Genomic DNA, 16,032 nt, shown 5'->3' on the forward strand with positions numbered 1-16,032 from the left:
CAGTAAAACCTTGAGGAAATTTCTTCAAATTTGGCACAAACATTCATTGGAATCAAGGATTAACTGATTAGATTTTGGTGGTCAAAGGTCAAAGGTCACTGTGACCCCACAAAACACATTTCTGGCCACAGTTCATGAATTCATACACTAATTATGACAGAAGTTAACTCCAATGTCTGTAAGGATAAAAGTGATGACATTTCATATCCTAAAGGTCAAAGGTCAACGTCAGTGTGACATCATAACAACAATTAAAAATAATAAAATCAAACCCTGTTTCTAATATGGCTGAGGAATTAATAGACCCTGGAACCTCTGGCTGAAATGTAGATGAGGTTCCTCAGATCCAGAAGGTTCCTGTGCTTGAACTGGTGAAAATGAATTTAACATGAGATTTACTGGTTGCTGTTGAAAGTACTGGTCCAGTTTCAGTCTTCTTTAGTTAAATAATTCACAGCCTCAGGAGTTAACTGACTGACACCTGATGATTTTGTGTGTTTTCTGACTTTTGTTCACAAACGTTGTTGTTTTCTTGTGACTTAACAAACTGTTGCCCGGTGGAAAACATCTCTGTGTAACACGAGATGTGCAGCTACGTATCATCTGACGCTTCCTGTGTGAAGCACCTTGCAGCAGCTTAAGTGCAGATATTTGCGGCCCCAGTGGGAATCAAACCGTCGACCTCACCGGGCAGAATGCCTTGCTCTGCATGCCGAGCTGCACAGGACACATGATCCGAGTCATATCGGAGGGTTTAAATGGGTTTAAATGAGGGCTCTGGGGAGTGGTGAGGGGGTAAGTAGAGGTGGGGTATGTGGTGGAGGGGGGGTCAGGGAGGGGATGAATGGCCAATGTTGGGAATGGCAGAGGGGCATTCTGGGAACTGGTCATGCTGAGGCCTTCCTTATGGCTCTCTATGAGAAATGGAGAGAGTGTGACAGGAGCCAAATGGAGCTGACAGCCAACTGGTTTGACTTCCTCTGACACACACACACACACACACACAGGGCCTCATCGCATCAAATCTCTTCCACTTCCATTCTCTGTTTTTTTTTTTTCTCTTCCATAATTTTGTTTTGGAAAAACAGCGGCTCGTGTTTCGTCTCTCTGAAAGCCACCAGCGTTCTCCAGCTTTCATGTGTCCATGCTGCTCCGACCCTCCGCCACTCTCAGACCTTTGTTTGGCCGCCGTGGGGCCGAGGGCAGGTCTTGGCAGGGAGGCAGGTGCTGATAGGGACAAACTCCATAATGCAGAGCGGACCGTGTGCCAAGAGGCTAATGGCAGCCTGAAAGAGTGTGTTTGAGTGTCGGGTGCGGTGAGTGTGCCAGCGGAAAATATCCTCTGGACGCTGTTGTTCATCAGAGGAGAGATGAGCTCATCTGGGGGCAGTTTTCTCCGTGGGGAGCAGTCACAGGTTAAAACCAGAGTAATAATGGAGCGTTACACTCCCAGAGGGCTGTTATCACTGTGTGTTAACTCTGCACAACTGCATCATATCACCTTCCACTGCACAAACCCGGGATGTACCTGCCGTGTCAGTGTGTTTCAGGGTGTTTATGTAAATGTGTTCTGTGTTTTCCTGACGGGACCTGGACCAGGGGCCCGTTATCTGGACTGAAATACTGATGGTTTAAAATTCATCTGTCGTCAGAGCAACAAGTCCTTACAGTGATAGTTGTGGTTATTTTGAATATTTTCACCACTTTATCTTCTTTCAAACTGCCCTTTACTTTGGAACTACTACTGCACAACTCCCGTATTCCTACACACAAGCGAACCTACACTTAGCTCTGTCTGACTCAAACAGTTGATTTGTGGAGTAATACAGTTTAGTTTGGATTATTATTTTATTTTAATTCCTGCTGCTGCTGGTTTATTTGCTGTGAGCAGCAGCTCATGTGTCACTCTCAGACCTCAGGATGTAGAATTCATCATGGTCCACATGCTGAAACCTGATTCCTGTTCGTTCCTGGGGCCTCCCTCGCCCTCGCCGCTCAGCGTTTATGGCGAGCGTGCTGCTGTAACAGGCTCTGCAGCCCAGGCCAGACTCTTTACTGCCGACAGCCTGAGCTCTCCTCTGCTTCTGCCAGGCTGCTGCAGGAAACAGAAGAAGAAGAAGAAGAAGACTGAAAGATGGAGGATGTGAGGAGCTGGATCAGACCCGGGTTCAGTTTCCATGACTGAGGACATTCTTCAGCCATGTAACAGATTAAAAACAGCTCTGCTGACTCGCAGATCACTGAGTGATGAGAGGAACATGTCGGCCTGAAGATGATCACGTTTTAATTTAACTCCACAGATACGTCAGAGTCGGGACCGTCACCGAGCTGAGAGAGAAGTTTATTTTAGCAGCCATGACAACACAGTCATTTCTGTTTGTGTATTTTTTTAAAGGTCCCATATTTTAACTTTTCCTGTGTTTTATTTAAAGTGTTGAAATCCGTTAGAAGACACAGTATATTGGCTGTTTTCTGAGTGATCCAATAAAAATATAGCAGAGTTCAGGTGAACACTCAGAGAAACCAAGTCCTGTAAGGTTGGATGGTGGGTCCAGGTGGGCGGGGCTTGATACATGGCTGGGGGTGGTGACATCACAAAGTTCAAAAAGTCCTGACGGCTCATTTTAAGGCTCAGTTTCTGAATACAGGCTGTGTGCATTTCTCTGTGGACTGAGGCTTTGATACTTTCACAGTATTAATATAGAACCTAGACCTGCTTTATAATCACAAACACATGGACATCTGCCTTTAGACCGTGTGGAGCTTTAATGTAATTATGATACAGAAGCACAGACACAGGATATGTTGTATATTGTGCCTCTTAAGGGGAAATTTAATGGGAAAACTGAACTTTTCACCAATGCTAATGAAGATTTTAATAGTTCATCATGACAAACAGAAACAGAATTAGGTTTAAAAACATCATGAATTCAGAGACGACCCTCCCCCAGGAACAATAACACCGGCCACTCGTTCAAATACCTAAAAACGACCTGTTATATTTATGTTCTACAAACGAGGATCTTGTGGTCGTGAGAATTATGATTCTAGGTTGTCAAAGGCAAAACCATGAGAGGTGTGATGCTTAATAAAGACACAAAACTGTGATGAGCAAGTTTGAGGGTGGATGAACAGATGGTTTACAGCAGATGTTATTCACAGAGAAGGAGACGTTAAAATCAACTCGTAATCATCATTGAAATGGAAAACAGCTGCTTTTATCGTGTTTTATCATTATAGGTTCAAAATAACTAGAAAACAGTCTCACAATGACTTGTCCAGCTGAAATGTTATCATCACATTTAGATTTCTGTCACATTTAAACACAAAATATGAAAAAAAAAAAAACTGGACTGAAGGTTTTTTAATTTGTTAAAATCATAAAAATGAATCCTCTCCTACAGCATCTGATTAATCTCTGGGCAGGACCCAGACTCATGGCGGCCATGTTGACGCGCTGCAGTGGAGGGAAATGACCAAAGTGGCGTCTGACACTTCAGAGTGTGAAACAGGAAACACAGCCTGGGAGGTTCGGAGGTGTGGTGAGTCCTAATTGCACCAATTCAGAGGCAGTTTGAGAGTTTTCCTCCTGTCAGAGGAAACACTGGTCCTCACCACCGCAGCTCTGTCGTTTCCTACAGACGGACGACAAATCCAGAGAAACAGGCTGAACACAGGACACGCGGCTCAGTGAGCGACCTGACGGTGACGCTGTGGTCTCTACAGTCATATCTTCAGGCAGAAAGCTGTTCATCCCTCCATCCAAACACAGCCCAGACCTGAACCACGTGTCCTGAAAATCAGCAACAGAAAAAGTAAATGAAGGTTGTGCTGTGTGGATATTAGGAGCTGATGTCATTAAACCACTGCAGAGGAGGAGGAAGCAGTGAGATCACACATTAATTAGATGATGGATAAAGATAAAGATGTAAGAACACGATGGAAATATGACGTCTCTGTTGTTTACAGTGAATTAAAGAAAGATCTGATCGCTGGAAGCTTCAGTCTCATGCTTCATGTATTTATTCACTAAGTTTCCATTTGTTGTATTTTGTTTTTATTAGTGAAACTTATTCATCTGAGCTGAGAGAAAAAAAAACTGTGCTGTGTATAAATTCTCCTGTGTGTTTAAAAGTGTGTTTGACGTCTGTCTGAAAATCACTGGTTCCTAATTAAGTTTTTTAGAAATTAATGTCTTGAAACAATAAAAAATAGACAAAAAACACTTGATTTGAGAATATTTGGAGGAGAGAATAATATTCAGGCCTGAATCAGATGTTTTAAAGTGATGTTTTTTATTCAGGGTCTCGTCTCGACTCTGATGGACAAAAAGTTTTTCTAACCACTTCAGGAATGTTGTGTCCAACTGTCGACGCTCTGCTCATCAAATGGTCCTGCAGAGGCGTCGATGTTCGACAGATACTTCACCATTTGCATAGAACAAGAATGTAACAAACCACCAGGACCACCAGGACGGGACAGGACACCTCTGAGCCATCGTTAGGACCTGACATCCAGAGGCTGGTCCGGCCTCGGCCTGCTGCAGGTCTGGGTCTGTGCCTGGCTGGTTTTCAGCTGCTGGTCCTGTCAGAGCTGAGCTCAGCTGGAAGCCTGAGAGGACGCAGGGAATCAAACAGTCGGCGCTGGAGACAAACACTGGGCTGCTGTGATCTTAGCTGAGGTCTGCTGGAGTCCTGCTGGGACAGCCAGTCTGCAGGGACCAGACCAGACACCTCTGAAACGGGCTGCGAACAGCAGAAGAATCTGTTCATTTTATTTCATCACGTGTTCATTTATTCATATTTAGAGAAAGCTGATGTGAGGATCGTGTGTGTTTTTGTACGTCCACCTCCTGGTGAGTCCGCTGCTCTTCATAAACTCAGATCTCCACCAGCTCCAGCTGAGTTCATATGAACCGGATCACAGAAGCTTTCAGAAGCTGCTGCGAGCAGATTGGACGGCGACCACGACGACGGACGACGGACTCTCAGAAACGTCCGTGTTGAACGTGGCTGTTGCGTGTTTAACATGTGAAGAGCAGCAGCAGCAGTGTTGACTCAGACTGTGGAGGCTCCTCAGACCTGCAGGTTAAAGGGTGACAGACCACACAGAGAGGCCGGCCACACACACACACACACACACACACACACACACACACACACGCACACACACACACACACTGTGATGTGACAAAGCTCACAAACATTCAGTGTAATCTGAGTCTCATTAGTCTGTGAGCGATCACTGTGATCTGCTCTCTGCTCATCACAACATTAACTGCTGTGTAACACACAACAGGCTGAGTGTGTTTACTGCTACCTGTGTGTTCAACACACACAAACACAAACACACTCACAAACTGCACAAACTGTGACTCATAGTTCAACCCCAACAAAGACGAGGAACACATTATTTTGTTAAACTAGGACATTATTTCATTTGATTTCATATAGTTTCAGTTGTGGTTGCTGTGATGAAAGTGTGACTCTTGTCTCCTCCAGGCCACCGTAGTGAACAGTGGCTTTGTAAACAGTGATGAAGGCTTTAAGGTCTGACAGTTAAATACTTCAGGGTCAATTAGATGGTTTAATGTGGCTTTGAAACCATTAGTTCATTAATCACTAAGAAAAACTATATCAAATCAGCACCACCTGTATATATTCAAAGAGGCCTAATCTTAGACGACGTTAGCCTTTCAGCTAACCACCTGTCAACACATCTAAATCAGCATTCTAACTAATATAACTATTTAAAGCTTGAGTTAGCAAGTTAGCATCCCCATCAGTGTCTGTGCTAACATTAGCTAGCTTTCTGGTTAGCTTGTTTATTTACTGACACCTGCAGCAAAATAAAGTCTGTGTGTGTTTGGTGAATTTAGTCTGATTGTTATGGTAAAAACAAGAGGATGATGATGATGATGATGATGATGATGGCCTGTTGAGTGTGAACAATCCGGCGTGTCTGGTTCCTCCAGGGGAAGATGATCAGATGGATCCTGATCAGAAGCAGGAACCAGATCAACTGACTGAGCTTTTCTTTATCGACTGTGACTTTATGTCTCAGTGCAGTGAACTTACTGCCTGGAAAGAGCAGAACATCTGAACAGATCAGATCACAGGAGTGAAATTTACACCAGACTAAGTTCCTTAGTTGGACTCAGTGTAAAACATGTGAAACTATTGAAAAACTTGATTCTCTTGATCTAAAAACAAAAAAAGTTAAAAATGTTAAAAATCTGTTAGTAACTGAATAATTGTGAATATTATTGTGTGACAGACACAGACTCAGTGTGAGGGCTTTGTGTTTTTATAGAGCTCGTCTTCAAAGGAGGTTTACAGGGAGGAGGACACACACACACACACACACACACACACACACACACACAATTAGATTTACAGAAATACATAAAGATAAACAAACAATAACAGTGTGATTGTCTTATAAAGAAAACATGTTCATACACACACACACACACAAACACAGGGCACAAAACAATAAGGAAACGCACACACACACACACACACACACACACACAAACACACACACACACACACACACAAACACACACACAGCTGACTCTTTTTAAAGCAGCTTTGGTTTCACTCTGTGATCTCACAAAGTCACACACCAGCCTTTGTAAACACACACTGCTGCTGTCACTGCTGTTGACACACACACACACACACACACGCACACACTCCTCTGCACCAGCGAGAACTGTAGGGTCTGAACTGTTTGTATCTTCCACTGTTTACTTTATGTTGTCGTGTTGTTGTGTTGTCTCTTGTGCGTTAAATCATCTTCACTCATAAACTGAGACGCGTGTCAACACTTTATCATGTAACACAACAACCATAAAAACTGAAACATAGAAAACAGAAACCAAAAGTTTGTCTCATTAACTCAGACATCACACAGATTTAAAATCTTACCCATCAATAGTTACAGTATTGATTATGATATTAGATATCAGGGCTGTGAGGATTTCCTCATGCATATTTGAAAATCAACACAAAAGTCAGAGTTCCTCTGTCGGCCATTTAAAATATATATATATATATATATATATATATATATATATATATATATATATATATTTTTTATGTCTCTTGTTCACTACATTATTAATAAGGATTATTGTCCCGTCTTCAGATGGGACAGACTCATGCAAATGTTCATAGTTACCAGGGTAACATCTGCAGCAGCTGCAGTGGCCGTGACACACAGCTCATGGAGTCCATTAAGCTACTTCTTCTCTTAGTCATAGGTCAGTTAAACCTGAACACACACACGCGATACACACATTTCTAGTTTCATTGTGACTTCAGTTTTCCAGTATATCATCGTTTACAATGTTCGCTGTGAATAAATGTCCATAAATCTGTTTAGAAATCAGGAAAAAAGAAGCCAGAACTTGCCTGAGAATCACAATGTTTTTAGGTTTTCTTCAGTGTCACAGTGATCCAGTGACAGTTGTCTGAACATTCATGTGGACAACGTAAAGAGGAAATGCTAAAAGCTAATTCGGCTGCTGATTTACTAAATGTGAACAAATACAGGTTAAAAAACAAAGGGCTCAATATGTAGCTCGCGGCCAACTCACTAACAAACCCTTTTTTTAATCAGACAGTCTGATCAATATGATTCTGATGTTCCTGAGACACTGACGCTGTTGAAAACCTGTGGAAATACAGACCAAAAAAAAGTGTTAGACTTTAAACTGATTTGAACTTGATTAATGAAAGTTTTGAAAAGTGGTGACAGTGGATGAGTCATGAGACCTCAGCAGGGATGTGACTGGATTATCTATTGCAAATCCAGAGTCAGGTTTCTGTAAAGTATTTATAATATAGTTAATGTACAGTTAATAATCAACAAAAAAGCTGAATCTTTGACTTGTTGACATTATCATAGATTTGACCTCTAACTCCTCTCAGCTAAACGGAGCCATGTTCTTCACTGATGAAATAAACACATTTTTCTGAAGTGTTTAACCTACATTCATGAAACAGATACAGAGACCTGCTGATACTTTATCTGCTCCGGGCAGAGAGTCGTGTGAGTGTAACAGCAGCAGGTTGTTCACCTCCACACATGATATCTGGGTCATCATCACCATTCCCACAATGTGGACAAACAGGAGACATTAATCTGTGCAGAAACAACCTGCTCACTCATGCACTTTTCAATCTGCTGCAGATACAATAAAACTTTATCCTCATGTTCCTTTTAATGTGGCTAAAGTTCAAAATAACAAAAGCTCCTCCTCTGCTGTTTTCTTCTCGGTGCAAAGATGCTGCAGGCATCTGTCTGCAAGAGGTCGAAACGTTTCAGAGCTAAAAATGTGTGAGTTCATCCTGAGGATTAAAGTGAAAGTTCGGATTATGTGACATGAGGTTGTGTTACCTGCAGTAGATTCAGATCAGCAGCAGCAGGAGCTGAGTGATGAGCTGCTGTGGACGGGCTCAGCAGAAAAAACATGTTTTAGTCACTTTTAAAAGACGTCTACTGAAACAATCCAATATCTGTTCAAATGTTCGCTTCATTTAGAATATTTTCAGAGCTTTATCCTCCCGTCTGATCTGAATCTACTGCAGGTAAAACTCTGCTGCTTGACTACCTCACACAACCAAGCATCAAATATCAAGCAAAACAACAAATAAGCCTGAAGAGCCTGAAGAAGAACTTGAAGCCGGATGCTCTGATTTCCCACAGATGCCGAACGCCTCACGTGTAAAGAATGTGTTTCTGCCATCTCTGGAAATAGTCTTGTTTTTAACCCCCCCTCCTCCTCTGAGCATCATCATTCATCATTGTTTAATTTCTGCCACATAACACTGCGGCGTCCATTTACCCCCCCGTCCCTCTCTGGACCACACTGGGCTATATTTGTCTCTTTAATGAGGAAGGGGCATTCCAGAGGCTTTCTGGGTAATCACAGCGTCTGGCACAAAAAGCATCTGCGGGGCGGGGGAGGTCTCACCGGGCCTCTGCGCCAACCTCAGATGTACTTTCCCCCCGTCTCAGAGAACAGCCACATCCCTCACACGCCCTGAGTTTGCACGTCCACATGATGAGGTTTGCACAACAAAAGCAACGGCTGGAGCGGCGCTGTGACGGGGTTATGGTCCCCGTAACGAGGCAGACTCTGGTGTCAGGTACCGGCAGTGAAACGGGGCGCCGCTGCAGGCTCGGGTGTCCCGAGCTCTGATCAGTAATTGTATTTACCTTGTCTCTGTCTTCCCTCCATTAAGGGCGGTAATGAGGCGAGTTGTGAGCTGAGGAGTTTGCCGCTGATGACGATCCCGAGGATTCTTAATAGACAGCTGTTGGCTCGGTGTAAAGAGAGGTCCTGCTGATCTGTTTGACAGCTGTGACCCACTGCAGGCCCGGGCCAGCGCCGGCCCTGCTCACTGATCATGTCAGGCCTCTGAAAAGAGACATGAAGCAGATTTTAATCCAGCGAGTGAGTCGTCCATGAAGGAACTTGCCAAAGTTGAACACACAAGTTGATTTCACGTGTTATGTCCCTAAAGGCAACATTTCTGGAGTCTGAACATGACTGTGCCCCAGTACAACAAGTCAGAAGCTCGTTATTGTTGCTGCTCACTTGTTGATAATAAAACATTATGTGGTATTTTTCGCACACAAACAGTTTTTCACTACAGCTTTCATGTCTGTTGACGCACAGAGCAGCCATCTTGGATTTGGAGGCCTGGGGTTGGTGAGGTTCTTCAGACTCCAGATGAAATATCCAACTGGGAAGTCTGAAATTCCCACTAACAAACAACGTAACTCAGGTTTGTTAATATGGATTAAACAGTGACACATTTTCTGAGATTAGTTTTTTGATAATGATTCTTCTGGTTTGAGTTCGATCCTGAAAGTTTCCACCAAACAAAGACTCAGTTTAACATCCAGCCACAGTGAAGCCTTAATCACTAAACGTTCAGTCTCATGTGATTCAGTCTTTTATAATCTGAGGAGACATTCAGGGACTTTTATTAACAATCACTGTGACAACATGAGACCTGAGCTTCCATAAAATGTACATACAACCGGGGCCAGACTGGGACAAAAACCTGGCATTTTGATCCAGACCGGCCAAGTGTCAGTTTAAAAAAAGAACCAATCGGCCGCTGATTTACGTGTTTCATAGGCCTGTGCTGACTTTTTTTTGACAAATGCATTACAGAGACCAAAGGGGAAGGTGCTGGTCAGACAAATAATTAGGATGTATCGGCCCAAAAAGCCTGTCGGCCCAGTGGGAAAGTGCCCAGTCTGCCAGATTACCAGTCTGCCCCTGAACACAACTGATCCCACATACTGTTATAAACAGAGGGGAAGACTTTTACCTAAGGAAACTTTAGTTAGTGTCTCTAGTGTGTTGTTGCAGTGATACTACACAGTGCAAGAGCACTTAAACAGGCCTTTATAAAATTCTTCAGGTCAAAACAACATTAAAATATTTAAAATTCTTCAGGTCCAAAAATCCTGTGAAATAATAGAAAAAAGATGAATGTGTAACTAAAGACATTTCAAGGTCAAACTGTTCAGAAAGATGTGAGTTTAAATCATGAACTGATTGTCTTCATGACGTCAGGAGGGATTGAACTCATTCATAAAACACAGTCACATCAGACAGTGTGTCTTTGTTCCCCTGCAGGAGTCAGTCGATCTGTTTTCGTTCTGTTTAGCGGCCCAGCTGTTCCGTCTGAAGCATGAAGACATGAGGCCTGACATGAGCCCAGAGCGGGGGACATATTTATAAGCCGGGTCATGTGATGAGAGACAGGAATTCAAAATGAGAGGCGGCTATCCTGAGGAGCGTACAGAGCCGAGAGTCCGCTGGGACCCGCTGAACAAACGCCGCCTCCATTTTTCCTCCTCTCTGCCTGAAGCTGCTGCAGCGCTGAGAGCACAACACGTCTCATACAAGGTCAAATATGTCAACTACAGGAGCCACAGGGCCACAGGGCAATCTGTTGAGAGCTGCTGGGGTTATGTTGTTATATTGTTTGACTGACCAGTTCTTATAATGATCTTGACTTTGAATAAACGATGCTCAGTGATATGTGATCTTAAGTTTGATGGGTTAGTAATGACTTTCAGCTCATTGGTTCACTCTCACTGCTCTCATAGTGTCGTTTTCGGCCACAGTCGGCAGAAATGGCTGTAAGAAGCTACTGTCCTCTACCTGCTCAGCAGCAAACAGCAGACAGACACTGTCAGAGAGCAGCTGGGGAACAGAGTGAAGCATTTAGCAGCTAAAGAGCAGCAGGTGGAGACCAAACACAGAGCTAAAATACTCTAAATTAAAGCTCTATCCAGTCTAAAGGTAGATGTCCATGTGTTTGTGATTATAAAGCAGGTCTAGGTTCTATATTAATACTGTGAAAGTATCAAAGCCTCAGTCCACAGAGAAATGCACACAGCCTGTATTCAGACACTGAACCTTAAAACCAGCCGTCAGGACTTCTGCAACTTTGTGATGTCACAACAAAGCAGTCACCACCCTCAGCCACGCCCCAAGCCCCGCCCACCTGGACCCACCATCCAACCTTACAGGATTTGGTTTCTCTGATTATTTACCTGAAATCTGCTATATTTTTAATTTGATCACTTAGAAAACATTCAGCCAATCAGAAGAGAGATTAGCTCTTCTGATTGGCTGAATGTTTTCTGAGTGATCTAATAAAAATATTAGCGACCTGTTGTTGTTATGTTTGATGTCAAACTGCCCAAATCACAGTAACAGTAATATTTCAATAGATAAAGGAAATACGTGTGTGTGTGTGTGTGTGTGTGTGTGTGTGTGTGTGTGTGAAGTAATCTGCCACCAGTGCAGGACAAAGTAGTCGTTGTGGTGTTGGTGGTTTACAGCAGACAGCAGGTGTGAAGGCCGACACCTCTGCTGTCAGTCTGATGTTTGGTTTATTTAGTGCTTTGCGTGTGTTTGTGTGTGTCTGTGTGTGTCTGTGTGTGTGTCTGTGTGTGTTTGTGTGTGTCTGTGTGTCTCTCCCTTCTCTTGTTATCATCTTGTGTTTATCTGTGTTCATCACTGATCTGTAAAGATTCTATGACAGAAATTTCTTCTTTAAATAGAACGAAAATGACTCTTTACTCTGTAAATATTGTAAAAAAAAGAGCACACCGTACAAAGAAAACACATTTTTTATATAAACTTCAAAATTTACCCACGTTCAACATCATTGTGTGTTTTTACTTTACTGTATCTGCATCTTTATTGGCAGATTTTAATGCATCATGTACATGAGAATATATTATCTATGCTCTTAGATGAAGAAGAATATACACAGTACAGTGTCTACTATATAGATGTGTTAATGCATAATCCTTATTATCAGATATTATTGTATATTTTAAATCCAAGAGTAGACTTTCCTGGAGATACACTCATTCACTTTCTGACTGAGTGAGATGAGAAGATCAACACCACTCTCATGTCTGTAAGTTAAATGTGAATGTAGCACTAACAGCATTTTAGCTTAGCTTAGCATATAGCAACTGTAAAACAACAATTTGCTTTTTTATGCCTTGGACTGAGTTTTTAAGGTAGTTGTTATAATGATGTGAATGTGGATGTTCAGGAAAGGTAGAAGTTTCAACAACAACTGATGTGGAGAAATTTAAAAAAAAGGAATAAAAGGAAACAACAAACAAAAACTGTCCTAATGATCAATGATGATCATGTCATCCAGACAACAACAACAGTGTCTGAGTGGAAGCTCTGAACGCCTGTTAACAGCTGCAACTTCCAACACACAGGCTGTGTATCTGTGTGTGTGTTTCTGTGTGTGTGTGTGTGTGTGTATCTGTGTGTGTACGTGTATGTGTGTGTGTGTATCTGTGTGTGTGTGTGTGTGTATCTGTGTGTGTATGTGTGTGTGTGTGTGTGTGTGTGTATCTGTGTGTGTGTGTGTGTGTGTGTATCGTAGGGTAGAACTGGGGGGTTGTAACAATGGCAGGGCTCCACAGGGCCGTGAATCAGACTCCTGTCATGTGAGGCTCAGCTGTGGGAGAAGACACAGATCAGTGTCAGAGCAGGAGATTTTAAACTCTGCAACAGAGAAAAAAATCCTCAGGTTCATCACTCAGTGTTCCTGTGATGTGGAAACAATCTGAGACACATGAGGAAAAGTTTCCATCACCTATAAACACCTATAAACCCTGAACCGTCCCATCGACCAATCAGCTGGAGTGGAGTGTGGACCTTCTGTTTCCGTCTCTGATTGGCTGATTAATCTGCTAATCTAATCTATCTACTGACCATCAGGGGGCGACTCCACTGGTTGCAAAAAGAAATCTGATTGTATTGAAGTCTATGTGAAAATGTCTCCACTTCTCACTGATTTATTACCTCAGTAAATGTTTTCCTGATGAGTTTATGTCTCAGTGTCTAGTTTCAAGTCTTCTTCAACACAACATGATGTTCAGTTTTTAAATTATGGTCCATTTAGAGGAAAATAGGCCATAAAGCAGGGGATGCATTAGGGCGGGGCTACTGTGTGACTGACAGACTGCATCACACACGCCGGCCTGCCTGACAATTAGGACTGTTACTGTGATTAGAATCAATTTCTCTGGTTTGAGAGTTAATGGAAACATTTGTAATAATGTAAGAACACAACTCAACAACATATAGAACAGAGGTCTGGATGTTTTTAGACATTTTAATGTAGAAAAGTTACAGATTATAATTTAAAATCAGAGAATAACTAAAGAAGATAATTAATCTGTCATTTGATGACAGCTTTGAACTGTTTTCAATACAATGAGCTGTGGACACATTTCAGCCAGTGGTTGAAATGAACTGAGGACTGAGCCTCAGCTCGACCTCAGCTGGGGAACACGTTGCATGATGGCGGCCGTCAGCTGTCGTCTTTGTCGTGTTAGTCCAACTTTACACAGTCAGCGCTTCTTCTATGAGCTCTCAGAGTAAGGACAGCAGTAGAAATATACCAGCAGAAATGTAAACACCCCCCCACCCCATTCATTTTAATGTAAGTGACACAGAGGAACAACATATTTTACTCTTTAATGTAAAGGACAGTTTTTCCAGGTCTTGGATGATATTCCATCACTGGCTCTGCAGAAACCCCCCAGGGTGGATAATCTGTGACAGCAGCAGTGGAGCACAGATGGATGTGCTGCAGTGTCCGGTCCTCTGTCGGGCCTCCTGCGGCGCAGCATCACCTGGTGGAGGCTGAACGACCTCCTGCAGCGTGTCGGTAGTCTGTTACACTGAGGTCCAGCCCAGGTGATTACTGAGGTGTCTGAGGGGTCGTGTCAAGGGTCTTTCTTCCCTCCTGGACCAGCTGACCCCCGTGGAGCAGCCAGCCCCTCCTGTCACTCATCCTGACTCCAGGAGGATTAGGAAGAACCAGGGGGGTCAAACCTGAAGGAGTCCACTGAGGAGAAACAACTAATGATGCTCAGCCGACAGTGACAGAGGGTTTGATTACCTATAATCAATATCATGATAAAGTGTCACGTTTACATAAATAACCTAATAAAAATATATTTGTTATTACTGTACATCTCCTTTCAGATGATTACTCTATTAGTTTAATAAACAAATGTTTAGATTCTGTGATGCATTTTTGAAATACAATAACATTTAAATTGATATGAAAAGATCATAATTTGTTAACTTCAGTTTATTCAGTTTATTGTCCAGCCCTGTTGTTTTCCTACACATGAAAGAGGCTGTGTTATGTTCAACTGTTCATTTTCAGTTGGAAAAAGAAACTGAGCCTCAATAATCCAATACAAATGTAACTGCTGTTCCATATTGATTTTGGCTGATCTGCTATAAATATATAAATGTAAGGTCTGGCTCTGTTTAAATGTGGCGCTCAGGTGTCACCGTAGCAGGCTGCTCACTTTAATTCAAGGTGCTGACATGTACAGTCCATCAGAAGCTCTACTGTCATGGCTGAATTACACGGTTGTGTTCATAAATAAAGATAGAAGTAACCTCTGTGACGTCACCCACAGGTTTCTGAAGAGCGGTTTTGAAGCTCAGAGTGAGCTGCTCCGCCGTCGCCATCTTGGCAGTGCCTGACTCCACCCCTAACTCCAGGCTAATCCAAAAATGGACAAAGAGGTGGAGCCTGTTTGGAGCCGGGACTTCGGTGCATACCAAGAATAACACAGTGCAGTAACAAGGATTCGCACCCGTTAGCATCTTTAGCGTAGCTGGGCATCTGGGCGTCTTGCTTTATGGCTAACCCAAGGCTAATTCATTTTGCTGACTGTTTAGCTAATTCACGAGCTAAAGCCTGGTATGGTGAGCCCAGACACTGATACCTGCTAACCATTCATAACTTTAACCCTTAATAAAATCTAAACAGGTGAGTTATATAAACATTCACAGTCGTCATGAAGGAGAAAATCAGCTACAGAGACCAAAACTGTTTTCTGTACCAGGCTGTAAACATGTTTCTTTCTGCTGTAAAGTTGGACATTTTAACATGAGAGTCTCTGGGTCTATTGCTAATGCTATCAGTATGTTAGCATGCTCACAATGACAACGATAGCATTGTGCTAAACTCAGCTGCAATCTTAGTTTAGCATATTAGCACGCTAAATTTTACTAATTAGGACTAAACACAAAGTCCAGCTAAGGCTGATGGGAAAATTAGTTTCACAGACATTCGCTCATAAACCAAAGTGTTGGACATTTGAATTCTGAACCTGTCATGGTTCTAATATTCAGAGCACAGGGTGGAGAACCCACATGCTGATACTCCAACAGGAGCTTCACCTCCAGATGGACGGAGAGAACACTTTCAGAAACTTTAAGGAACAAAGCTGTCAGAAATAACGTCCCAAACACAGAGAGAACAGGAAGCAAACAGAGACAGGCTCAACAGTTCAGGCAGGACAGCAGGTGAACAGGGGCTGGCAGGTGAACAGGGAAGTGAGGACAGGTGTGGAGGTGGGCGGGGAGGTCAGGTGATGGGCAGTGGAGGGAAAGCCTGAGGGCATCTGGTGGTCAGGTGGTGA

The 16,032-nt window shown here is 42.9% G+C and overlaps 1 long non-coding RNA gene across 3 annotated transcripts; it reads left to right on the forward strand.

Moving 5' to 3' along the window:
- Nucleotides 1–886: 886 nt before the first annotated feature.
- Nucleotides 887–3,991, forward strand: LOC139627284 (uncharacterized). 3 transcript variants are annotated; one of them, XR_011692558.1, is made up of 3 exons: nucleotides 887–968; nucleotides 3,427–3,542; nucleotides 3,642–3,991. It is a non-coding gene; the product is annotated as an uncharacterized lncRNA (long non-coding RNA). The 3 variants fall into 3 exon arrangements; XR_011692557.1 differs by having other exon boundaries at nucleotides 893–968; nucleotides 3,405–3,542; XR_011692556.1 differs by lacking the exon at nucleotides 887–968 and having other exon boundaries at nucleotides 1,685–3,542.
- The last annotated feature ends 12,041 nt before the right edge of the window (nucleotides 3,992–16,032 follow it).

This window comes from Trachinotus anak, unplaced genomic scaffold (genome assembly GCF_046630095.1).
Source record: "Trachinotus anak isolate AG129_WGS33_773 ecotype Australia unplaced genomic scaffold, CSIRO_AGI_Tana_v1 ptg000002l, whole genome shotgun sequence".
Lineage (NCBI taxonomy): Eukaryota > Metazoa > Chordata > Actinopteri > Carangiformes > Carangidae > Trachinotus > Trachinotus anak.